Below are 27,230 nucleotides of genomic sequence, written 5' to 3'. Positions count from 1 at the left end.
TGAGGAAAGTCAGCACCTGTTGTGTTAGGTGTTAAGATGCGGAGGGCATTTGTTACGCAGCAGTGTTGAAGCTGTAACTGACCAGGACATTGTTTATCCTTCTGTTCCAGGCCCTCCACAATACTAGACTTTAAAAGTGCATACTAATCCATGCCTATACTTTGTTTGTTTAGCAGTACTGAGAATGGAATCCACAGCCTCCTCGTGCCTGCCAGGCAAATGCTCTGCCACAAAGCTGCTCTCCAGACCCTCATGCTTTGAGCCTGGACATCTGCAGTATGGGGTTCCTGAAGTGTGATACCTCTCAGGATATTTAGTGCCTCTTCTTCCAAAGGGTATAACAGTGGTTTCTTTGTCATTTGCCCAAACTCTGTTTAGATTTCTCTTCTCTTCTCTTCTCTTCTCTTCTCTTCTCTTCTCTTCTCTTCTCTTCTCTTCTCTTCTCTTCTCTTCTCTTCTCCTCTCTTTCCTCCTCCTCCTCCTCCTCCTCCTCCTCTTCCTCTTCCTCTTCCTCCTCCTTGTTCATGAGACTATACAGACTGGGCTGGCCTCAAACTCATGAGATGCACCTGTCTCAGAATGCTGCAGCTAAAGGCATGTGTCGCTGGCTAAAGCAAAGCCCAAGGTGACATTAATGTGACATTCTTGATGTGTTTTTATTTTTACTTATTTTTATTTACTTATTAACATGTTTATTTATTGATATAGAGTCTTGCTGTGTATTCCTGACTGGCCTGGCATTCACCACAATGCTCCTGCCTTGGCCTTCTGAACACTGGGGTTAAACCAGTCACTGTGCCCAACTAGTTCTTTCTGTTCTTCAAATAGGGAGAGATGGGAGAGGGGAGGGGAGGAAGACAGGGGCCACCATTCTTAGTTAAATGATACTGTACACTGAGCCTGGAGAGTATTTTAGGGTGAAAAGTACCTATGTCTTTTGGATTAGACCTTTCCCCTCAGTAGCAGGTCAGATGCCTTCACTGAAGGCCCAGGAACCTGTGGCCCCGTGTTGAGGTTTGCTCTGTTGCTATGTATTTATTGTAATGCTAAACACTGGCCCCCAACGTCTAGTTGCCTCAGGGATGAGAGAATCCTCACATACATACATCAAGTGATGTTATGTGACCTTGCTCCTTAACTTAAAACTATTGGTTGAATAAAGCTGCCTACAGCCTATAGCTGGGCAGAAGAGAGCTGGGTGATCCTTGGGTTCTAAGTCTCAGGGTCTGAGGAAGGACCACAAAGCGGGAAGAAGAAAGGTGGAGAGAGGAGAAGAAGCCGTGTGGTGGGTGAGTCATGAAAACATGGCTATGAGGGTTGGCCAGTTGGAGTTAAGAGCTGCCCAGATGGAGCCTAGGCGAGTTATAACTTGGGGTTATTGATAGGAAAATGGATACTCATAGCTTAGAGGGTAGATCTCTGCCCAGCTCTAGTGCTTTCTTTAAAGGCTTATCATAAATGTAAAAGTCATGTGTTGCCACACCACCTCCAGTAGGATCTGTGTGACAAGTGCCACAGACTGAGGCGATTGACCTCAAAAGGGGGAGGCCTCCTCGAACCGGTGTGGAACTCTTCTCTGCAGAAAAAAATATTGAGCCATAGTTCTCATGGCAATCTATCTGTTTTGTTTTCTTTTATTTCTTTTCTTATTTACATGTTCCTGGTAGCCTAGGCCAAGATCTTAATGGAGAATAATGGGTGAGAAACCGTCCTCAGAGATAGAGTCACTAACATGACCTTATCCCTGGGGAAACCAATGCTCGACTTTCTAAATCATTTACAAAACTATGATGATAGATAAAAATTTTCCCAACAATAAAATCTCATATGGCTACACGTGTGTCATCAGAGGTGGATTTTGGTATATTGGTAAAGAAAGCCTTAATTAGAAAGAATTAAAATAGTTTAAATTTACATTAAATTTATATTGAAGATGTATAAAAAAAAAACAGGCACTAGATGTTAAATAATAATTGACCATGGGGCTGGAGAGTTAGTTCAGCGGTTAAGAGTACTGACTGTTAAAGATTTATTAACCCGCTCCTGGAATTATGCCACTAGCCTTGGACGACAGCCCCCACTGAATACATCCTTTAGAATTGTTATATTTTGATGATTTATAATGATGTTACCTGTTCTGTTTGTGATTCACTGAATACATAGTTTCAGAGTTGTAATGCTTGGATGATTTTTGTGCTTTACTGTGCCAAATGATTTTTGTTGGTATCTGCGACTGTTTCACTGGATATAGTTTCTAAGAGATGTAATGTTTGGGTTTTTTTAATGTAGAAAATCCCCTGCTTGAGAGCTGCAAAATACACTCAGATTCAAACTGCCTCTGTGTTTGTTTCTGCTTGTCACCGCAGGATCCTGACCCACCTAGCTTCGAGGACCCTCATTCCAGGGACCCCCATACCCAACTGGGGTGGTCCATGGCAATGTGTCTTTTATCTGGGAACTGAATGATCAAAGGCAGGGTAGAAACCCCAGACTGCGATTACATATTACAAGAGCCCTCGTATCCCAGAGCCGGGGTAAGGAAGCACTCCAGGTAAGGTCTTCTTTCAGCTCACAGACCAGGGCAGCAGCGCAGGCGGCAGGTTCTGACAGGCAGCTAGCTGTCCAACACAGCGCCTGTCTGGCGTTCTCTTGCTCTTGACGCCTTGTACAGGCACTGTGTTTCATCCCTTGCATTTGTTTAGACCGGTGTTTTTCTACCTTCCTTACTGCAATTCCTCATGTTGTACTGACCCCTAACCATAAAATTACTTTTGTTGCTACTTCATAACTCCAAAATTTTGCTACTGTTATGAATAGCCACATAAATATCTGACATTTTAGAAGGTCTTGGGCAACCCCTGTGGGAACCGCTGGTTTGGACGGATCTCTTTCTTCACTACCACCTATAATACGCAGATGACATGGTACTATCTGTTGTAGAAAGTGTTTAATCCCTGTCGGAGGTTTCTACCCCACTTTAGTTAGTTAAATTCCCGATGAAAGACACACAAAACCTTTATATTTACAATAAGCCTTAAACAATACAAGAGCTGGGCAGATATCTACTCTCTATATTGTTAGAATCTACTTTCCTATCAATAACCCTGAGTTATTGCTTATTATGTTTCATCTGGGCAGCTCTTAACTCCAATTGGGAAATCTAAGTCTTGTTTATTTATAAGCTAGTTGGGGATAAGGTTAAATTACCTTTGCTGCAATATAGACATATGGGACAGGGTCTCTAGTACTCTAGGCTGGCCTTGAACTCCCTATAGCTGAGAATGACCTTGAAATTCTGATCCTCTGACCTCCACCTCCCTCGTTCTGGGATTGCAGGTTTGCATCACCACACCCAAGTTTATGTGGTGCTGGAGAACTGAAGCCAAGCTTTCTATCCACTAGGCTCTATTCTCAGCCTGACACAGGCCTAACTTTTGGTCTTTGTGTGCCCTGAGGTGTATCACAAATTTTGGGTGATAAAAATCCAAGACTCCCTGGATCCCCAAGGGAAAGCCTTCTGCATGAGGCTAGCAGTGCAGAGTTAGTGGATCTTCTTCACAGTCTGTCATAAACCTACTTAGTAGAGTTGGGTGCACGTGTGTGTGTGTGTGTGTGTGTGTGTGTGTGTGTGTGTAAGACTCCAGACCTGTGGAAGAGCTTAGTGAGTGGCAGAGTCCATCAAGGGTCAATGCAGAAAAAGGGAGCCGGGGAATCAATGCCTAGAAGTGGCTGGGTCTATATTTTCTCCAGTTCTGGTCTCCCCAATAGGCTACAGAACACAGGCAGCCAGTGAGGGTTTTCTGCTGAAAGCTAGCTGCGGGTCTCACATCATAGCGCAGGGCACTTCCACACTTCCATCAGGCCACTGCTAGCCAACAGGTTAGCAGATTCCTACCAAGCTTCTAATTAGGGACCTGAGAGGAGGTCTTGGAGCCACCCGGGTCTCACTGCCCATTCTGTCTGGCTCTGTATCAGCTACCTGAGTCTGTTAATGTCTTCTGCTGATATAAATGTTCAGCATGACAGAGTGGGGCCAAGGACAGATGCGTATGTTTCCTTTTTTATATTTTCTCACTTCTCCTTTATAGACAATTGCCTATTTTGTCTAAACCTTACAAACGCCCAAGAAACGTCAGGAGGGCCGTCTCAGGCCTGAAGTTAGCTAGAGTCCTGGAGAAGAAAGCTGGACTGGGAGACCTCAAAGGACCGGGTACATCACCAGGACTGGAACTTATAACCTGAAGTTTGGCTTGTGTTCCAACACTGGGCCCTTTACAGCAGTCTTGGCGAAGCTGGCCCTTTTACAGATCCAGCAATACTCACCATGCATCACCATTCAGAAGCGACATGACCTCCACCTCAGGGGTGCCAGCAGTCCAAGTGGGTCTTAAGCTAATGCGAAGGGGGTCCAGCTCCCTCTGAGCTAATTGGTGAGGACCCTTCCCACATCTTGTCCTGGGGGCTCTGTGAGAAAGCATCAAGAACACTTCTGTAACCTGTCGCTGCCCAGGAAAGGAGGACAGTGGCTTTTCAAAATCCCAGGAAGCATCCTCAGAGGGACAGGAAGGTCCTCACGTTCAGGGTGGGCAGCAGCATGGTGGGGGGGGGGCTCAAGGAGGACAACTCTCCTTGAAGCCTTGCCCCTGAACTCCCTTCCCTGGGGCTGGAAGCTCCTCCCAGCCTCTTCCTCAAGGGTAGGGATGGAGCAGCCCTGGCGAGTCCCCTGGGACGCAGCTAAGTCGGGAACAAAGGCCCACGGAGGGGTCGAGGAGAGCGAGGCTCCCAGGGGGGATAGGGGGGGCTGCTGCCCTTCCTCCCGGCTCCTCCCTCCTCCCTGAGTCCTCCGCCTCCTCCATCCTCTTCGAGAGGCCGGGTGGGCGGCCGCGCCAACTTCACCGAGCGTTCCCAAGTTGCCGGGTGCGCGTGTGGAGTGAGGCGGGGAGTGTGGAGGAGAGGCGCGGGGCTCCCAAAGTTTTGGCTGCCGGCTCAGGAGGCCACCTCTGGTCGCTAGCGGGATCGGAGTCGTGGGTAGGAACGATCGTTCGCCTGCAGCTAGGACACCGCCCGCCTGGCGCCGCTTCCCGCCCAGCGAGGGGACCAGCCGGGCCGCGCCTCCCTCCCCGCACTAGCCGGGGACGCAGAGTGGGCGCCGTGGGGAGCACGGCCCCAGCATCTTCTGAGCCGAGGGCGCAGTTGGGGGCGGATGCTGCCAGGGCTGGACGCCGACCTCCAGAGTGTCGGATCCGCCCGCCGGGAGGAGGAGGCTCGGCCAGGGTAAGTGGGGCGCCCGCGTCCCGGCACCGCCTCCTGGGCCCCAGGCGGTCACCGACCGCATCCCAGAGCGCGCGCCAAACTTTTGGAGGAGAAGGGGACCGGCGGAGGGCGGGCGGGGAGTTCCCTGCGCGGGGAAAACTCCACGCTGCCAAATTCTCATCTGCCTTGTACCCACAGCCGGGTCACCGCACAAACCACAAGTGAGGATCGGCATCTTCACGCCGAACGTCCTGCATACTCCGAAGTGCAACTCCTGCTTCTAGGAGCCGCCAGGGTTGGGAACTTTTAAACCAGGTTGGGTTCTTTGCTGGTCCCGCAGCTCCATCCACCATTGAAACGGAGCCCCCAAACTCCATAGCAGGGGACTACTAGCTGCCCGGGCTTTGGGAAGCGGTGCCTGAGACCCACTGAGGCCCAGGAACCGGGAGAAAAAAAGCAATCGTTGAAGTCACTTGTCCCGGGCTAGCAAGGGCGGATTTGGTGTGGAAACTCGGTGTCTAGATGATGTGTCTGGGTATGCGCAGCCCTTCCGGAGGGAGATGGGGGAGACCAGAGCCAGTGATTTGGAAACTTTTAAAGTTCTTCTGGACTGGGGTCTTTAAGATGTAAGGAAAAGACTGTGTGCTGGTGCTGCGCCTGACAATCTGCGTGGTGTTCGTGACGGGGCGTTGCAAGGAAGCCGAGACCCTGGCGGATGTGCTTCCTCAGAGGAACTTCCATAGGGGATCTCAGCTCGGGGCCATATAAATGGGGCCGTGGACTGAGCTGAGATTAAAGTCAGGGTGAAACCAGGCTTGTTCGCCTGTCTTGTACCAGAATGCCTGCTTGGTTTCTGATTCGTAGTGTCCTGCCATGTCCTAAGGATCTTGGGACTAGTGCAGTGCTGGGCACACAGTCTTAGTAAGTGGCTGTCTGGTGATTGAGGGCACCGGTAGTGAATTATGGACTTGCCTCGAGCAGAGCCCAGTGAGTCTCGGCTGAATTGGCATTGATCTTCTTGGAGAGAAAAATACCTCACTGGCTGCAGGAAACCCTGCCTTGTGTCTTGGGTCGTGGTAGTGGGGTGTGTGTGGCCCGAGTCCACTGTGCCTCATGGTCACCTCTCCCTCTTCAGGACAAGAGGAAGGTTCCATTTCAGCATCTGGCTACTTGGGGGAAAGGAATGGGATTGAAGAAGTTGGGTGCTGTTTGGCAGACTTGGGGAGTTCTGCACTAGACAGTAGAAGTAGATTGCATTAATCCTCCCACACCCTCACTGTGGGTGGAGGTGGAGAAAAAAGGCCAGTGGGTATATGCTAGGGTAGAGTCAGTCCCTGGGACATGTGGAGCTGGGGACATGTACTCTTGCTGGCCTGGCTGGAGAAAGGTGGTTACAGGAGTCCAGTAGAAGCTGTGTCTTCCAGCAGGGGCTTGACTTGACGGTAGCACGCGATTGCATCGTTGAGAGGGTAGTCATAGTTCTGGTATAGACTACCCATGTCTGCTTTTCTCTGCCAGCTGGTGTGATGCTCCCGGGGGGGGGGGGGGGCAAAAACATCCCTTTTTCCTGGAACTGGGGCTGCCAGCAGCTGAGAGTCCACAAAGATGTTAGGGTGGCCTTGGCCTGTCACGGGGAAGAAATGTGTCAGTTCCCACTCCCGTTGCTGAAGAATACTTACTAGCAGGAGTGTAGACTCCAGGGCCCTAAATGCCAGGATTAGCAAGATGCGTGGGTAATGCCAGGCCTGTGGCCCCAGAGGAGACAGGAGAGATTTGTTCTTGGCCATTCCCAATTCCGGGTAGAATACCTCCCTGCCTCCTTCCTATAGCCCCTCTCCACCTTCTTCATGTCTTCTGCAGTCAGCAGCTTCACAGATATCGTCCCCGAGACAGAGTCGCACTGTTGGTAAGAGACCAAGCCAGGATTTGAACCTGGAGAGTCTGATTTCAGAATTGTGCTGACGTCACCACACCAACCTGTCTGTACAGGCTCTGTAGCAACAAGGCAGAAGCATACGTGTTGCTTTCTAAGCTGGTTCCGAAGCCTCTGACCGCCCATCCCAGTCTCTGCAGAAGTCATGGCTCCTGGAGCCTTCGGTGTGGCTCTGCAGGCAGGAAGTTGGGGGTTTGAGTGTGAGCGCAGGGCCATGGTACAGAAACTTCATGAGAGACAATGCCCTACTCAACTGTGAATGGAGAAAACTGTCCCTTTTGACTGTCCCATGGCCGAGCTGTGTATCATCCACCCCTCCTATGCTCCTTCCCTGTCCTGACCTTGATAGCATACACTGCTGTCTGAGGAAGTTATTCCTCGCTGGCCATAGCTGGCTTTCTTACCAAGCCAAGAGCTGGACTCTTTGGATCATCAGAAAGGACAGGTGGGGCAGAGCCAGGCAACTCGGGGAAATGATAATAACGACTCACTTTGTCCCCAGCTGCGCCTCTGTACACATGGCCCACAGAGCATAAGCTGTCTGACCCCGTGGGACACAAGAGAAGATGACGAAGCTCATGAGCCCCCAAGGGGACAGTAGCCACATTGCTTCAGTATCCCCTTCTTGATGCCAAACCTGGGCATCTGGGGTTTAGAATACCTGGTGTCCTGTTCCTCCAACCTCTGAGGATTAGGGTCACCCCCGGAGGAGCAGGCCTCTGATATGGTATCCATCACATGAGAAAAAGAACTCAAGAGGCCTTGGGTGATCACAGCTCAGCAGACACCCCCCACCCCCATCTAACAGAATCTCACTGGGTGAGGTCCTAGTGCCTTGAAGTCCTAGCTGAAGGGCGCCAGGAGCCTTCTTCCCCTCATTGGCAGAGTGTACATGCAGGATAGAAAGAAGGTGGTGGATGGGGACCACCCCACAGAGCACTTTGGCTGGTCATCTTTGTACCTCCAGCCCCAGCCTGGCACCCAAGGAAGGTGGGAGTTAGGAAGGTTATCAAGTGAAGGTGAGCCTTGGAAGGTCTGTGTGCCCTCACTGGAGAGGTGCCCTGAGGGCTAGAGATGGCTTAGAGCCCCAGGCCTCAGGAAGTCATGGGAACAGCATTTAAATGGGATTTTTATCACCCTTTTCTTTTCTAAGGCCTAAAGAGAGGATAAGAGGCTGCCTTTCCCGCTCCAAATCCGTGAATTCCACAACTGGGTGTGGGTGGTGGGGAACAGGGTGTTGGCCTCTACTGCAGGCTCAGGCACCTCTGTCTCCATTGTCCCAACTCTTAGCTGCCTGCTCCTGGTCCCCAGCCAGCCAGGAGGGAGGAACTGGCGACTGGAACCTCTCCATCAGTCTCCAGCATCTGCCTGGCTCCTCCTGAGTGCTGCCACCCTCTCACAAAGATGGCTGTGTGCCGGAGCACTGAGGGTTTCCTTAAACTCTAGGCCATTCATCACCAGGGTCCTGAGGACTCTGTGGGGAGTCTGTAGGAAGTGTGGAAAACCAACAAACCAATTTCCCACTCGGCCGCTCCTGGTGGCCACAAGTAAACAGCCACTTCTGGGGCCAGCCTGGGCTGTTGAAGGGTTATGCCTGTCCCTCCTTGGCCCGCCCTCCCTCCTTGACATTGGGAGCCTCAAAAGGCAGGGAGCACATGCTGGTCCAGCCAGTCCTGTGCTGCTGGACTAGATGTTGGTGGCTGGGATCAGGCACTACTTGGAGGATAAAGGTCAGCCTGGGGCTGCGGCTCGACTCTCTGGGTAAGTTCTTGGTATGGGACAAAGGTCAGTACTCTGACCCAGAAGGTGGAGAACAGCGGGGCTTTTCACCAGCTTTGGGGCATCTTATGCACACTGCTTCAGGGTGGGTGGATCAATGTTAATTTTCATCTCTTCAAGGTGGGGCCCACTTGTGAAAAGACCACTAGAGACCCTGTACTCTTTATCTTTGTTTATGTTCTGGATTGACAAAACTGTCTCAGAGTTGGGTACTCTCAGGGAGGGCTACTGGTGTGAGGTCGCCCGTGGCTTCTCAGAATGCAAGCACTAGTGGACCTTCCGTGTCTTTGAGATAGGTAGCTGACCCTCCGGTGGCAACTGCAACTTAGTTGCGATGAACTGAAAGCTCATTCATGCTCAGTAAGAAGGGATGTGGTCTCTAGATGAGGGCACGTTTGCCAGTGCTCAGAATCTGCAACATCAGGGCCAAGCAGAGTCCCAGATCCCTCTCACGTGCGGCTGTGCAAGCTGGCTCTGTAAATGGGACACTTCGGCAGCCTGGGAGAGGGACATTGCATGAGAGTGCTCAGTACCGATGCCACCAGGCTGCTGGAGAAGGAAGTCACGGGGTGACCCTCTCCATAATTGCAGACTTTTTTCCTCTGGTGTTAGGGGTGAAACTCAGAGCCTTATACACTCACTAGGCAAACTCTCTACCACTGAGCTCCCTCCCCAGACCCATCCTGTAGCCTTGTAGGGGAGGAAGGGCTAGCAGCCACACAACCACAGATAAACCACTTCACAAAAATGTATACATACACACACACACACACACACACAGAGGTATCCACCCATGCACAGAATATTAAGTAAGCATGAGACAGGTAGATGCACTCCAAAATCATTGCTAGGTTCAATCAGCTACAAACCCAGACCCACAACCTCAAGGCTACATTCGTTGAAAAGGCAAACTATGTGATATTTAAGAACACCTTGGGCTAGGTACTTAGCCTTTCTGAGCCCTCCTTCCTTGGTCTCTAAGAAGGGACTGGGGACCCTAGTGTGACCAGCTGTTGTGAGTTACAATGTATATGGAGGCTAGGATTGGACACAGTGTATGCTAGGTCTGTGGTATTCCTGGCATCTTTCCGGCACATCTCTGTGCCAGCTGTTTATAGAGCTGAGGATGTAAAGAATCTCAGGGGTACACATATTGATGCTGGATCAATATGCTATACTGGGTGAGCCCCGATTCTCCACTACAGGAGCACATCCTTGTGCCAGACCCTCAACTTTATTAGGAAGACTATCACGTCTTCCCAAGGGCAGCTCAAACAATGCAGGAGTGAACTCCTCCGAGAGTCAGTGGAATTCCTTCAGCAGCAGTTTAAAAGCAGGGTTACATGGAGTTCTCTGCTTAGCAAGGGAACCCCGAGAGGCCAGATGCAGGTGGGGCTGCGGACTCTGTTCCTGTTGGAACATATTGGACTCCTGAGCATAGTTCTGGGCCATAAGAAGGCTCACTGTTGGGTGTGGTGGCCCATGCCTGTAATCCCAGCACTCTGGAGGAAAAGGCAGGAGGCTCCGGAGTTCAAGGTCATCCTTGGCTACAAAGAGAGTTCGAAGCCAGCTTGGGGTATATGAGATCCTGGGGACAGAGAGACAGAGATGAGGCAGACACAGACAGACAGACAGACAGACACACACACACACACACACACACACACACACACACACACGGAAGGGAGGCACAGATAGACAGAGACAGAGAGAGCTCTCTAGCCTAGATGGTACCAGTGCCTCTGTGGGCTACTATGCTTTTGGTATGCATCTAGAGTCCACACAGGGCACTTTTAGGTGCCTGTGCCAGCTCCCTTCTACCTGTCAGCTGGCCCCACCCATCCACTTTCCTCCCCAACTCCCTGTCTCCCTTCCTCTCCAAGCTGTCTCACCATCTGCAAAATCCTGGAAAGTGTTAGTGTGCCCGAGCCAAAGCAGTGTTTGCCGAGGAAACATTTTGCAAATAAATGCTCCCCCCACCACCATCACTCCCCCTGCATCCCCTCCCGCCCTGACCCCTCAGCTGCAACTGCTCTAATTTTCAACAAAGAATTTCACAGCTCAAAGCACACAGTCACAGGCCTGCTGGGCTGGCTGTGGTCTGCAGCTCCTCTCTGGAGACAGCCAGAGTCTGAGTGCTAAGGGCAGATGCCCAAGTCTGAAGGAACTCAGAGGGAGAAAGCTAGAAGCCAAGTGTCTCAAGGGAGAGGTCCTTTCCTCCAAGAGTGAACGGAGCTCCCCTGGCCTATTGGCAATGTGAAGTCCTTTGGCGCCTTGCATTGATGTCTGAGGGCAGGGCCCACAGGAACCAGAGGCTACAACAGTTGGTATGTCAGCACCACCCCTGATTCTTCCCACATGCCTTTACTGGCTTCCCCGGAAGCTCCTGAGCTGGTTACTGGAACCACCGCCATTTTTAGGCTGAACCCCACCACATCCATGGCTGTCAAGCTGGCAGATCTTTGCCTTGCCATGATGTCACCAATAGGCTATTTCTCCACCACTGAACTGAGCCAACTCAAGCCAGACTAGAATACATTAAAGGCAGGTATATTGAGAAGCAGCCCTCGGGTGAGTTCACTGGCCCCAAGGACCAGGGAAAGCCAGAGAAGTCACCATCGGGAGAGAAGGTGGGAAGAGGAGAGAGAAAGAGCTCACACAGAGAGAAAGAAGGAGATGAAGGGGTGTGTGTCCAAAATGTCCAGATTATATAGGGAAAAGCCTCTAGCGGAAGGACAGACCAACACCTGGGCTGGAAACTTCAGGGTTTGGGACAGGATGTGCCAGATAGGGACTGAGGGATGCTGGGAGAACCTGGAGACCTGGTCTGCTTTGATGTGTGAAATATGCACCTCAGTCCCTTGTCCTGAGGTCTGACACCAAAATAGTCACCAGTGTGTATTTGTCTTCAAACGGCTGTACTCAGAGGAAGGAGTCTGTCTCGTGGGAGCCAGGATGTGCCTGAGGACCAAACTGAGGGGCTGAATCCAGGAGGTTGGTGTCACCTGTCACTGAGGACACCTCAAGAGGAAATATGGTTCTGACTCTCTGAGTCTGACCTGGCATCCACTAGCTGACCCCAGTTGGCATCTCAGACCATGCCACAATCTATATAGCAGGCCTAGTATCTATACCAGTGGCTTCCAGAGCCAGGAGGAGAGGAGAAGCCAAAGCCTCACCCCCATGGTCATTTCAGCAGTGCAGAGCCCTGGGTGGCTTCCACGACCTGTGAACCATGGAACATGGTTGCTTCAACCCACATCCAATCTCCTCTCTGGGGTTTCAAGCCCCCCCCCTCATTTCCTGGGCACACAGCCTACACTCCACAGCCTCTTTAGCTGCACAGGACACCCCCTCCATCCCTCCTTCACATTGGCATCCGTGTCGCTCCCTCCTGGAAGCCTGGCTGGGTGGCTCTCATACGCACATACAATATCTTGAGTCCTTTTAGTTGTCTGTCTGTTTTCATAAATAGCACTTTGCAGTTGAATAACCATTCACGTACAGTAGTGTCTGGTAAGAATCCAACAGAATGGAGATTGCAAAGTGAAAAGTCATTCAGCAGTGAACAGGTTGGAAGAAGCCACCTTTGACAATCATTACCACAGAGTTAATTCAGTACTGACCAGTAACCCGTCACACCAAGTGCACTGACGTGGAAAATATGTAATACGAAAGAGCTGTTTGAAAGACCAGAGCTTTTAAAAAGAGACACCTGAGCCGACTCTAACCAGCTCTAGAGTGGTTTTATAGAAATGCTTAGTGCTGCACTTAGCACACAGCATCAAGCAAGGTGAGCTGCTTTATATACAGGAGTGTGTGTGTGTGTGTTGCTGTTGGGAACTGGAGACTGTATGTATGCATGTATGTATATATGTATGCATGTGTGTATGCATGCATGTATGTGTGTATGTATGTATGTATGCATGCATGTATGTGTGCAGTTTTTGGTATTTTGAAGCAGAATCTCACTCTGGCTAGGCTAGACCAACCTGGCCTGGAACATATGGCAGTCCTCCTGCCTCTGCCTCCCAAGTGCTAGGATTACAGATATGTGCCACTGTGCCCGGTTTTCATGAATTTTTTAAAGCAGTTAGGAAGTAAACTGAGTTTGTACCTTAGCTCCCATACTTGGCATGACATACTTTGTTGCATGCTACAAGCTTGATGCCCTCACTAATCCTCCCAACCCCACCCCCCACCCCCATTAACCTATCAAGGTTGCTAGCAGAGCCCGCATTTCTTAGATGGACAAACTGCTCCCTGAGGCTACCCAGCCATGAGCATTCAGAGACAGCCCCGGCTCCCTGGGTTTGTCTGTGCTTAAGTCTCTCCACATAGTAGAGGTTGACTGAGGCCGGCTGCGGCTGGCTGAGGCTGGCTGAGGCTGTGCCCAGGGCCAGGACATAGAGACTGTAGTTGTGAATTTCCATAGCAGGGAGAATGAGAGGTGACAAGGGAGAGATGCCAGGACAACTCAGAAGGGAGGATGGTCTGGAGGCCACAGTATAAAGCTCACTATTCATAGCCTAGGACAAGCCATTGAGTCACTGGGGGAAACCTGACATCATATCATCTCTCTGTCTGCTGCCTGCCTGCCTGCCTGCCCTTCCTGGGCTCCTGGAGACCTTCAATGCCCACAATCCCATAGCTGCTCTTCTCCCCCCACCCACCACCCTCCCACCCCGGCAGCAGGGCCAGAAGCTGCCTTGAGTTCCCCTTCCCAGCCTTTGTCTCCCAACTTCGTGCCTCTCCTACTGTGCTATGAAGATTTCAGGCCAACATCACGGTACCCAACTTCCATGTTGAGTTTTCAGAGTCTCTTCCTTTGGGAGAGGCGCCTGGTCTCCTCTTGGAGTCAGGGTTTGCTTGTTTGTTTTTGGAGACAGGTCTCATGTAGTTCAGGCTGGCCTCAAACACTATATAGCCATGAGTATCTTATTCCATTTCCCAGATGCTGGGGTTACAAGGGTTTTGTGACATACTGAGTATTAAATCCAGGGCCTTGTGCATGCTAGGTAAGTTTCCTACCCACTGAGCTTCCCAACAGTCCTAGATGGGAGAGTGAAGCTGATAAACAGGCCCTCCCATCATTTTCAAGGATGCAGCCGAGTGCACCTGAGAGATCTTTGTTTAAGCATCTTTGGTCAACTGCTTATGTACCTCATTTAAATGGCATTTTTCAGATGCCAGCAACAAGGCTCAGAGGGATCAGGGGCCTTGTGTGTAGCCACACAGCCCAGAATTCAAACACATTATCTAACGAACGCCACATGTGCTCTTGGCCACTGCAGCAAGTGGACTGCACTTGACCCAGACTCACCACATTGGCAATGCAGAATGAAAGTACCAGGGGAGCTTCCATGTCTGGCTGGTTCGCTATTCACTTTCCTAGAGCATGTGGACCAATGTGGGACGTGGCACAGAACAGTGGCTTCCCTGGCCATAGGAACCCTGGGTATGGGAGTTGGGCAACAGGTTTTGGTTTTTATTTTTAAATCCTTAGCTTATTTCTCTCTTAGGAAGGCACATTCTCCATGCGTCAGAGGGGTGTCTGCCCAGGATTTGGTGGGTCAGACCTGGAAAAAGAATATGAGTCAGGTTGGGGCGGGCTGCCAGCTTCCTCGGCCCAGGCTGTGGGTGCAGGATGCCAGGCTGCAGCAGCTGCAGCTCTGACTCAAAGCTCTGCTCCTACTGTCCCTTGGCCGGAAGCTGGGGGGAGGGGTCTGTGCCAGCTCCACACAGAGTGGCACCTTCACACCCTCCTATCACAGAGAGAGAGAGAGAGAGAGAGAGAGAGAGAGAGAGAGAGAGAGAGAGAGACCTCACCCCATTAGCCTGGTTTCCCAGTTAAGAACATGGAGGCTGGCAGGCACTTCTGACTGTTTGAGCTCCCTTGGCTAGGAGGAAAAGGAGGAGGAGGAGGAGGAGGAGGAGGAGGAGGAGGAGGAGGAGACTCAAGTTCCTGTTCTGTATGTGAAAGGACAGAGGGTCTTCCTTCCTCGAGGCAGGGACCAGCATGGCCCTCTCCCAAAGAGCTCAAGGACCTTTTGATCCTATCTCCTTAAACCTTATTCTGTAGCCATTGATGTAGGTGTGAGTCCAGAGGGCACCTTATTGGAATCCCCAGATGCTTGTGTCCAGGAGCAAAGAATGAAGCAGGACCTCATGAATAGGGGCGGAGGCAGAGATGTTCTTTTAAAAAGGAAGAAGGCAGTTCTGACAGTGGGCATGGGCCATAGAACTGGGAGGGCTTAGAAGCTCAGAGTACTGGGTTGCAAGAGCCTTGACCCTTGACTTGCAAGGGCTCCACTGTGGGCAGCCACTTCGCAGTGATCATAGACAGTAATGGGGGTGACAGAGTGGGACTCTGCAGCACCCCGGTGCTAGCTCTAGTCCCAACTATTCAGGTTGTGCCTCAGTTTACCTAATAAAACAGGAAGCCCCAATGGCATTCCATTTGAGTTGCCTTCGAAGTGGAGGGGACTGGGGAATTGGCTCTGCAAGGCCTGTGTAAGACCCTAAGTTTGATCCCAATACTACCAAAAAATAAAATAAAATTGGAGAATTAAAAAAACAACAACAAAGAAAGGTGAGGTGGTGGCGACTCACACCTTTAATCCCAGCACTCGGGAGGCAGAGGCAGAGGGATCTCTGTGAGTTTGAGGCCAGCCTGATCTACAAAGGGAGATCTAAGACAGCCAAAGCCACACAGAGAAACTCTGTTTTAAAAAACAAACAAACAAAAAAACAATAATAACAACAACAACAAACCCAATGTGTCAGCACATTACTGGTTGCCTGTGTAGACAGTCCCCGAATGCCCGAGTCAGGCATAGGAAGGAGAATTCACCATGTCACCTTGTCAACATTGTACAAGGGACAACCTGTACTTGTCCTAAGATTTGAGAGGAAAACAAGAAAAAAAAAAAAAAAAAAGGACCGGTTCTTGCCTATCTCCAAAGGGTCTGGCATGTCAAACCCTCTTGTTTAGCAAGCCTCTATTTTTAATGAGTCTCACAGAGCCCAGGTTAGTCCCAGGTACTGTGAAGCCAAGGAAAACCTTGGACTCTTAATCCTCCTGCCTCCACTGGAGTGCTGAGATTACATACAGGCTTTGTACCACCAGGTCCAGCTCTTTAAAAAGCCATTTAAACAGGCCTTGACATTTGCAGAGAAGTAGTAAAATCCTACACTGGCAAGGAAGGTTAGGGGACAATGGAAGCCTCCCCTGCCACCTAGCAAAAGCCAGCCAGCCTTCTCTACAAAGAAAGGAACAGCTCTCCAAAAATTCCAGTGTGGTGACAGAGCAGAGCTGAGAGCCCGGGAGACACAGGTCTGGGTGGTTTTATCACCACTAACCCCACAGGGACTAAGGGCAGGGGACAGTTTGAGCCTGGAAAGGCCCCTGCCAGTCCAGGTTTCTTGGTGTGGTTCGGGAGGGGGACACGTCTCAGAAATCCCTGAAGAAAGGTCACTGGAGCTGGGCCAATGGCGCAGAACTGACTCAAGGGTATAGTGACCTGGCCACTGAAGAGGCTGGCACACCACAAAGGGCTTCAGGCCTTCAGACTTCTAGGTGAGCATTGCCCTGTGTAGCGTTTTGGGTAATCGAAGTTAGGTCCTTTGTGAAGGATGTTTATGCCCATGCCCTTCTGAAGAGAAGCAGAGACAGGGCCAGGCTCGCACAGCACCTGGGTGGAAAAGAGATCTGTCCTAGAGCACTGTGGAGGGGCCCTAAGGCTTAAGGACTGCTCCTGGAGGCTTTTTAATGGCTCTGAGGGAGAAAGTCCTTATGGTATCAGCCTGAGTTTGATCCTTGGAACTCACCGCTGGAGGAGAGGACCAACTTCTAAAAGTTTTCCTCTGACTTACACACACACACACACACACACACACCACATATGCATGCACGCACGCATGCAAATAAAATAAAAATAAAAATGCTGCAGGAAATGGAGACTCATCCCCCACAAGGGAAACGAGAGCCTTTCATCTTGCCCCAGAGAAGGGTGTGCTTAAACACAGGAGCCCAGCGGCACCAGGGGAAAGAGAACCATACAAATTAGCATGAAAATCTGTTAGTAAAAAGTCTGGAAGCCCTTCCTTACCAGGGTTGCACGCAAAGAAAATGCTGGGGAAAAGCAGACAGTGTATACGTGTGAGAAAGGCCAGGTTGAGGTGGACATTGCCATCCCAATGGACAAAAGAGGAAGGAGTCCCCAGACCAGGACCTCAGAACCCCTCAGACTCTGCCAAGGTGTCCTAAGCTAGATGACCAGGCTTCCAGGGGAGTGACCTGGTGCTCAGCTCAGTCTCTTCTGTAATGGATGACCTCATCCTCACAGTGCCTGGGTGGCTGTACTCTCCTTGAGCGGAGTACTGTTTTAAGAACCCAGACTCGGCCGGCCAAGTCAGTCCTTAGGGTCTTGGCCAGCGTTTTGCTCCCCTTTGCATGTGTCTGAAGCTTAGGAAGAAGGTCTGGGGTGAGATCCTTCAAGCTTAGGGGCAGTCTGGGGTGGGAAAGCACGCTTCCCCATAGTGGCTTGTGTGGGGCCTGCTGCCTTTCCCAGACTGTGTCCCTCCCCCATGTCTGACCTTGCTGGCAGTGACAAGGTGAAGTTCATCAACATACTCAACAAATTTCCCCTCCCTACTTCCCACTTTGTGTCAGTCCATGTGTCCTTATTTACATATGTGTTCAGTCTGTGTGGGAACAGCCCATGTCACCTCTATGAGTGGAAATGGCTAGCACAGAGGACGTGAAGATAAACATGCCAGGGAGGAATGTCCAGCTCAGGCCAGGGGACCTTGCCCTGCGAGGTCTGGCCTTGACTCTCCAGCTCTGTGCCCTTGGGTAGATCAATTCTCTGAACCAATGTTTCTTGTCAAGACCGTGAAGGAAGTGGTGATGGAAGGGTCCAGCTGCTGTGACAATCAGGCAGCACAAAAGGATTGAAGTGACACACTGGAGGGGAGGGGCTTCATGCTAGTCCCTGGGGGATTGACTATAGGTGTAGAGTCGACACAGGGTGGTTGCACCCACCCTCTGTTACTGACTGCCTTTTGCACCCACCCTGGGTTAATGGCTGCCTGTTCTCCTTTGGACCACTTCCCCTTGTCTGCAGCTCTCTACCAGTGTTTTATGCATGTTATGTCTGCACACAGTATAATAAAGGGCATGGGACCCCATTACAGATGGTTGTGAGCCTCCATGTGGGTGCTGGAAATTGAACTCAGGACCTCTGGAAGAGCAGCCAGTGCTCTTAACCACTGAGCCATATCTCTAGCCTCTACAAGTGTTTTAGAGTGGTTATTTTATTCTCTTTATTGGAAAGGCAGATGCCTAGTGTGTATGGTTTAAGAGCAACAGATAGGAACCAGTGTATCGCATCTTCCCTAGTCCCTCCACTGCATGTGGCTGATTAACTATTTGGTCCAACCCTGGCAACTTGCACAGGGACAGGTGGGGGAGAACACAATGGTTTTAAGTGCATGGGGAGAAGTGTGATATTTTTAAAACCAAATTTGTTTAACCTTGTCTCTTTTTCTACATGTATTTATGTATTTATTCGAGGAGCTGATAACAGGCATTCACTAAAATGCACAGGTGCATGTGTGAAGGTCAGGGACAACCTGATGGTTCTGTCCTTCCACCATGGGGGTTTCAAACTCATCTTACTGGAGACAGGGGCTCACTCTGTAGCCCAGGCTAGTCTTGAACTCTCGGCTTTCTTGCCTCAGCCTTCAGATTGCTAGGATTAAAGATCTGCAGCACAGGACCAGGCTGATGCTAAGTGCACAGTTTTATTTAACTTTGGGACAACATTGCACAGAGATGTCTGTCCTGAAAGAAGTCCTTGTTTGTGTCCCGCCCACATGACTATGTTGTATGGGACTGAAGGGACATATCTGTGTTGTGTGGGACTAGAGGAACTCTCATGCCATCTTAAAAACCTCCCATTCAGGCAAACCACAAAGGTGGATCCAGTCCCAGTGAACGCATTCAGGACTAAAACTCTGGCTTTCAAGGCTCTTGAGCCGAAACCTCAGCACAGATTCACATAACTGAATCAGAAGTCTTAGGAATCTTTTTTAAAAAATAATTTTATATTGGATATTTTCTTTATTTATATTTCAAATGTTATCCCCTTTCCCCGTTCCCCCTATCCCATCCCTCCTCCCCCTGCTTCTAGGCGGGTGTTCCTCCACCCACCCACCCACTCCTGCCTCCCTGCCCTCGATTCCCCTACACTGGGGCATCTATGGAGCCTTCATAGGACCAAGAACATCCTCTGCTACATATGTAGCTGGAGCCATGTTCTTGGTTGGTGGCTTAGTCCCTGGGAGCTCTGGGGGGTCTGGTTGGTTGATATTGTTCTTCCTATGGGTTTGTAAGCTCCTTCAGCTCCTTCAGTCCTTTCTCTAACTCCTCCATTGGGGACCTCGCCCTCAGTCCAATGGTTGGCTTCAAGCATCCGCCTCTGTAAGTCTTAGGAAGTATGAGACACTCTGGTATTTTCTGTTTTATGTAGCACTGGTTTATGGAGAAAGGGAAAGAAGGACAAAACCGTACCTGGCTTAGGCAACAGACTGTGCTGTGCGACCTTCAGTTTGAAACACAGCAGGAGATGGTGCGAGATAAGATCTTGACTAGTAGTGTATATCAGACCCTTCTTGGACCAATCAGCCTGCCAGGTTCGGCCTCCAGAGCTCTGCTGGTGACCCTGATCTGACCCAAATATTTGCACACCACATCGTTTAGAGGTGCTGCTGCTGCTCCAGCCAGGCAACCCTTTGAGATAGTTTTGTTAGGCAGCACAAGCTGGCTTGGACCTCACTAAATGTATATAGCCTAGGCTGGGTTCCAGCTTGGGCTTGCGATCGCGTGGCACGTCCGGCTTTCTCGTGGACTATTTTGAGCCAGGCTGCTCCCCTTGGTCTGCTTTATGGAATAGCTAAGAGTGGGTGATGGTTGTTAGCAAGCACAAGAGGAAAAGATGATCTCAGATTTTCAAGGAGGTCCCTGGTGGCCTTGTCAGGTTATCTTTGAGCATCTGGAACGCTTTCCTCCTAAGATCTAGCTTACACCGTTTAAACAGTGTGGCACGTTGAAAGCGCTAAGCAAAGAGACACTTGTGCTCAGCCGTGGTTGAACAACCTGCCTCTCAGATCCTGGTTCCACAGATCACAAAACCTTCCCAGACTTGTGAAAACACTTCTTCTGGAGGCTATGAAAGGCACCATTTACTCGGTGATTTCAAGTTTCTGTTTTCCTAGGGGGGAATGGTAGGTCAGCCGTGACTACCCAGTAGGTGGAGCTCCCTCTGGTTCTAGTGGGGTCCTGCTGCAGTTCTCTGGCCATCCCTGGCTTTCCAGCTTTACCTAGAGAGCTTCCCTGGCACTACAGGCTAGCCTGCTTCCTAGACAGGCTTGTGGGACTCTCAGTCTGCACACTGGTCATCCTGGGTAGTCTTGGCTCCCTTGAGCCCCTCACCAGCCTTGTTCCCTAAGCTAGCAGCCAGCTCAGCTGGGCGCTCCTCAGCTAAGAGCAGTGTGTTAAGTGGGCACAGAGCCTCCTCTGTTCCCGTAACAATGGCCCCTTGATGGCTAGCTCGGGCCCCCTCACTCCTATTGGACTTTGGGTAGAAGAAAGGATGACGGCCCTGCCCCCACCCCAGGCAGTCAATACTGGGTGTGAGGTTAATGCAGAGGCTTTAGTCTCTGTCTGCCTACAGGACCACTTTCTTCTTTATTCTTGGGCTCTGACACACACACACACACACACACATACACACACACACACACCGTCCATCCCAGGGGCCCCTTTCGGGGGTTCCAGGAATGGTTCAGTTCACTCACGGCAACAAGTATCCACTCAACAGACCCCTGAGACCCCTGGGCCCCGAAGGTTGCTGCTAAATAGGTGTAGGATAATAGCTACCCCTTGGATTTAGCACTTTTACAATTAGCCTGCTTTGGTAGCCCCACAGGCTCCAGAGAGTTAATGCCAACACTTCTTCACAGTGGACCTTCAGAGCACTGAGAGTTTTAGGTTTTATCAGCTGGGATTCTCCACCCCACCGCCGCCCCCACCCCACCGGAGACAGGGTTTCTCTTGTAGCCCTGGCCGTCCTGGCACTCACTCTGTAGACCAGGCTGGCCTCGAACTCAGAAATCTGCCTGCCTCTTCAACTGGGTTTCTTATTCTCAGTTTGGATTAAACATCCCTGGGCCTCCTGACTGACATAACATTAACCGAGTCACCATGGTACCCCACTTAAAGAGCCATGTGTTTGTAGACGGCCAAATATGAAATCCTCAACCTCACATATTTATGTCCGTATCTGAACCTCTGTGAATGTGTTATCTTACATGGTAGGAGAAGTTTTATTGATGTCTTTAAGGAACTAGGGGTGACAGAGTGCCCTGAATTAGCTGCGTGACCCCAGATAGAATCGCAAGGGTCCTTATAAAAGGGAGACAGAAGGAGACTTAGCTGCACAAGGCACTCAGAGCTACGCACCAAACTCAGATATTTTGAGTGCTAAGCAAGCACTGTCAGCTCTGCTCATGTGGAGCTCCGGAGCTGGGTCTGAATGAATCCTACACCCACAGTATTAGAAGTTTCCCAGACACTTGGTCCTAGGTAACACAGGGAACACACACCTATTCTTTCTAGCTTCTGTATTTGGTCAGCTGGAGACATCATGGTGCTTGCTTATAATCCCAGCGTGGGGGAAGCTGTGGCAGAAAGACTTCTGGGAGTTCAGCTCTGGACTTAATAGTAAGACCCTGAATCAAAAGGGAAAGATTAGTGTGGCCTTGCTGGTGAGCTGGTGTGTAGCAGGCAGGAGCCGGCAGCTTTTGTCATCTCCCGGATATCCTGTGCTAGTGGGGTTTGATGCGCTTAGATAGCATCTAATGGCACTTTGGCAGTCCTGATGTCCAAGTATCATTCTGATGCCCCTAAATAGTCAGAATCTCAGGAGGTGGAACTTGGCCATCAGGAGTTCCTTTAAGCTCCCAAGATGCTGTTGGGGTTGAAACCCAGAATGCACAGAGCAGGCTCTGTGCATTCGTACGTGATGCTTCTCCTCTACCTGTGCAGACATCACCAATCAATTGCAATTTCCTTCATCCCCGTGCGATGTACCTGTTCCAAATTCAGCACTACGGAAACCTTTCCCAACTAGTCAGCCTCAGAGAGGAGTTGAAATTAACTTGTCCTCCTAACTGAGAAGATTTAAACTGTCTAGCTGGGGCCATGTGTATGTTTAGCTGTATCTGAACGGGCCATGTGTATATTTAGCTGTATCTGAACCAAATAGTGGTAGAAATAATGATATCAAGCTGACCAGAAATAGAGATTGCGGGGCTGGTGAGACAGCTCAGTGGGTAAGAGCACCCGACTGCTCTTCCAAAGGTCTGGAGTTCAAATCCCAGCAACCACATGGTGGCTCACAACCATCTGTAACGAGATCTGACTCCCTCTTCTGGAGTGTCTGAAGACAGCTACAGTGTACTTACATATAATAAATAAATCTTAAAAAAAAAAAAAAAGAAATAGAGACTGCCATGGTTATATAAGGATTGTTTGGATTGGTTAAGAATAGCCAGCGTGAGTCAGCTAGCATCCCTGTCCTTCAGTAAATTGCCGCCCAGCTGAGAGAACTACACGGAAGAATGCAAGCCAGTGGTGCCACAGGACAGACAGACCCTGGCTGACGTTTGTCTAGACCAGCAATAACAACCAGCTGGACACAGGCCGCTCTGCATGGGCAACCTTGTGCACCCTTTGCTGGAACTCAGGGTCGCCATCTTTTTCCTGCTTGTCTCACTCAGTGCAGAGACAAAATATCTGACAGAAGCAACCTAAGGAAGCGGGAGGTTGTCAGTACTTACAACTCCAGTGACAGTCTGTCCTAGCAGGGAAGGGGCTGCGGCAGCAGGAGATGGTCGGTCGCATTGTACCTGCAGTCAAGAACCAGAAAGCAGAGAATGTACTTAATTCTCTCTCTCTCTCTCTCTCTCTCTCTCTCTCTCTCTCTCTCTCTCTCTCTCTCTCTCTCTCTCTCCCTCTCTCCTTCCCTCCCTCCCTCTCCTCCCTCCCTCTCCCCGTCTCTCCCCCCCTTTTAATTAAGACTAGGCCTTACAATGTAGCCCCAGCTCTCTCAGAAGTCATTATGTAGACCAGGCTAGCTTCAAATTCACAGAGCTCCTTCAGCCTCTGCCTCCTCCTGAGTAGCTGGGGTTGAAGCTGTGTGCCACCATGCCTGGGTGCTTTCTCCTTGCTATTTAGTCAGGATCCCCACAGAATGGTTCTACCAGTGCCCAGGGTAGGGCTTCCCACCTCAGTTGGCACAATCTAAAAATCCTGGACTGATGTGGTGACTCAAAATCCCATCCAGTTGTCAATCAGAATTAACCTCAAAATCCAATAACAGAGCTGTGCCTATGGAGGTGAAGAATAGGAAAAGGGAGGGCGGTGTCCACAGGAAGAACAGCCTATGCCGTCCTCCTTCCATGAGTCTCCCAAGCCTGTGCATCAGCCATATAGCCATTGTATAAGCACATTTCTGGTTGAAAGGTTCTAATGAAGAAAACTGTGAAAAGTTCCAGGACCAACAAAGTGTGACATTAGAGAGGGCAGTGAGGTATCTGTGAGACTTTCACAGTCGCCAGCTGCTTCCAGCCATATACATCCTCTCCCTGCCCCCTCCTTGAGACAGGCTGTCTTTGTGTAGCTCTGGTTGTCCTCAAACTCACTCCATAGACCAGTAGACCAGGCTGGCCTTGAACCCAGCAATCTCTCTGCCTCTGTCTCCTGAGTGCTGGGATGTGCCGCTACCACCACCGGGCCACATGTATCCTTATTGTCACCCATATGAGAGTGGTTGCAAGTTGACTCTTAGACTTGGAATTGCTGTGTCAGAGAGTATCTTAGTCTGTTTGAGCAGCTAACATAGTGCCATTGCCTGGGAGATTTACTAATAACAGAAAGCTGTCAAACACGGCTCTGGAGGTAGGAAAATTTAAAACCAACGTGCTAGCACATTCGGTGTGTAATAGATGGCTTGTTCTCTACACCCAAGATGGAACCCTCATGCCATGTCCTTACACAGTGGAAGGGATGACTAAGTTCCCTCACACCTCATTTACAAGGACACTAATTCTATTCACAAGGACTCTACCCTCTTGACCTACCGCTCCAGTCACTTGCTGAAGGTGTCACCTCTAACACCAGCACTTTAACGTAAATTCAACTTTAACGTAAGCACTTTGGAGGGGTGCCAGCACTTAAGCGGAAGCAAAGACTGCGTACATTGGAACCGGTGGCAGTCAAGAGCAGCCTGAACTGTACAGTAACACACTGTCTCAAGAAGTAATAGGGTTGGGGATGTAGCTCAGTTGTAGAATGCTTGCCTAGCATGGGTGGAGCCCTGGATTCAACACCCGGTGTGGGGTTTTCAATGAGTATGGCCCCTCATAGGCTCTTCTATTTGGATGCCTTCTCTACAGTTGGTGAAACTATTTAGGAAGGATTAGAAGGTGTGGCCTTGTTGGAGGGGGTGTGTCATTCCCAGGTAGACTCGTCCTCTCTACCTCTAGCTTTTAGATGAAGTATAAGCACCTGAACTGATAAAATCAGGTATGGTGCCTCATACCTGGAATCCCAGAACTTAGGAGATGGAGGCCAGAGGGTCTGAAGTTCAAGGTCATCCTTAGCTCCATTTCTGTTTTTGTTTTTTTGTTTTGTTTTTTTTCCCCATTTCTGGTTTTAAGCCAGCCTGGGATACATGTAAGAAACACTGAATAAACAACAACAACAACTACAACCACCTTAATGTAATTTATGATGTTTTGACCAAATAATCCTGCAAAAAGGATTATTATCTCAGCATTGTGAGAGGATTCTTCCTTTTTCTTTCTTTCTTTTTTTTTTTTTCCAAGACGGGCTTTCTCTGTGTAGCCCTGGCTGTCCTGGAACTCACTTTGTAGACCAGGTTATCCTAAATCTCACAGAGACCTGCCTGCCTCTGTCTCTGCAGTGCTGAGATGAAAGGTGTTTGTCACCACTCCCATCTGAGACGACCCTTTGTGTTACCCAGGAGAGGGACAGGCTCTGCTGCTGAAACAATCAGACCCCAAATCTGAGTCCCTTTTTACAGCAAAAGTTGGTTTTGTTTTTTTTTTGTTTGTTTGTTTGTTGTTGTTTGGTTTTTGAGACAGAGTTTCTCTGTGTAGCCCTGGCTGTCCTGAACTTACTTTGTAGACCAGGCTGGCCTCAAACTCAGAAATCTACCTGCCTCTGCTTCCCGAGTGTTGGGATTAAAGGAGTGTGCCACCATGCCCGGCAAAAGTTGATTTTTTTCTCCCATATCCCATTTGGTTCTCTCGTAGCCGCACGAATCCAGATGCTTTCATCTTGAGCTAAGCCCATCGGAACCGCGGCTGCCCATTCGGCACAGCCCCTGGGGAATGTGTGGAAACTTTTTAAGGACCAGGCCTTGAAGTGGTTCATCACTTTCTCCCACATCCCACAGACCAGAACTGGCCACATGGTTATCATTTCATTGCCAACAAGGCAGGGCCGTGGGGAGGGGCACACGGGCACTCGGGCACTCGGGGAACACTGTAGCTGTGTCAGAGGGTTCCCTGGAACTTCCATCCCAGAACAAATTCCAGGATGTCTTGTTCTTTGCTGGCCTTGTGAAGAAATGTCATGAAGAGTTGTGAAGGCCGTCCTTGGTTGTCAACTTCACCACATCTGGAATAATTAACTAAAACCCAAGCAAGTGGGTACTCCTGTGAGAGATTTGTCTTAATTAAATCATTTGAAGTGGGTAGACCAACTTTAATCTGGATCTTTTGAGGTGGAAAAATCCACCTTTAATCTGGGCCATACTCTCTGGTGGCAACCTATGCAAAGGACATGGAAAAAAGAAGTTTTTTTTTTCTTTGCCTGCTTGCTCTCACTCTCACCAACAAGTCTGTGTCTTCACTGTCATTAGAGCCCCTTCTTCAGGATTCTGGTGTGTACTAGACATCCAGCCTTGTGGACTGAACAACTACTGGGTTCTAGGATTTTTCCTTGTAGGTAGCTATTGTTGGGCTAGCTGGACCACAGCCTGACTAATACAAATGAGGCTACAATTCACCCTCCTGTGCTTTCTCAAGCAGCTGCAAGCCCCTGTTCTCTGCTGTAACATCCAGAGCAGATCATGTTCACGATCCACACACCCCAGTGGCTTTGCCCCCAGATGTCCCCAAACCCAAATATCCATTCGTGGGAAAGCCTCAAGACTTTTTAAAAAATGTTGGCTGCTATTCATAAAAGCATACAAAGGCATGTGAGCAGCAATATAAAATTAGACATGTCAAGATCTTTGCCAGCTGCACTGTGGCCGGACTTGGCAGCAGTCATCCCTGATGTTCCGTGTCACTGTCTCCTTCCACCGCCTCTCTCCTTCAGGGACACATAGGCCAAGTGAGGAGAAGAGGCAGAGAATGATAAGGGGCGGGAGAAAGGGAACCTCTGTGTCTCAACTTTGGCAAACATCTGGGCTTGAACCATTCTTAACCTCGAGGTTCATCTGACTGTGAGGACCTTATGGGTTTGAAGGCTTGGGGCTGGTGTGCTGGGTGTATGCTCTTGCATGGCAACTTTGTACTCAGGAGCAAGAGGACAGTTGGGATTTGGTCTGCTGTCACAGCATGGTGTCTCGCGGCAAGGTGCCAAACTAAAGGATGGGAAACATTTGTGTGCACACCAGAAGGAGTCATCTGAGGCCGGGAGAGCAGATGGGCTCAGCCTTCCAGGTCACCTTTAGTGGACTAGCTCTGCACCCAGAAGACAGCATCCAAGAGCAAGAAGCTCAACGCGTACATAGCTCCACTACTCTCCCTCTGTGTCTCTATCTGTGAGATCAATGATACACCATGTTTGCTTTAATATACCATCTCACCATGTGGCTAGCCCAAGTTAGCCTTAAATTATCAGAAATTTTCCTGCCTCAGACTCTCAGGTGCTGGGACTTCAGATGACATTCGCTATGACTCTTTAGTAAAACAAAACAACAGCAACAACAACAACAACAAACCTGTAATTGTGGCCACTTGTGTGCCTTCGGGTCTTTTTGGTTCAGTGCCCTAACCTGAGCATCTTTCATTGAGCTTTATGGTGATAGTCTTTTTAGGAGAGTATAAATCAAGCCTTTTAAAAACAAAACAAAACAAAAATAAATAAATAAATAACACCAAA

General features: G+C 49.9%; 1 protein-coding gene across 2 annotated transcripts in view; it reads left to right on the top strand.

The window, feature by feature from the left end:
• Positions 1-4,795: 4,795 nt before the first annotated feature.
• Positions 4,796-27,230, top strand: part of Chst3 (carbohydrate sulfotransferase 3) — a 36,385-nt gene continuing 13,950 nt past the window's right edge. The window contains exon 1 of one of the 2 annotated variants that reach the window (XM_029482286.2): positions 4,796-5,274. The gene's annotated coding sequence lies outside the window, so the exon portion shown is untranslated. Of the gene's footprint in view, positions 5,275-8,243; positions 8,948-27,230 lie in introns of those variants that run through there. The other variant, XM_029482287.2, reaches the window with a different exon arrangement.

The sequence above is a fragment of the Mus caroli genome, unplaced genomic scaffold (assembly GCF_978045245.1).
Source record: "Mus caroli unplaced genomic scaffold, Mus_caroli_1 scaffold_9, whole genome shotgun sequence".
NCBI classification, from domain to species: domain Eukaryota; kingdom Metazoa; phylum Chordata; class Mammalia; order Rodentia; family Muridae; genus Mus; species Mus caroli.
The sequence above is the reverse complement of the archived record's forward strand: the minus strand, read 5'-3'. Positions and strand labels throughout refer to the sequence as shown.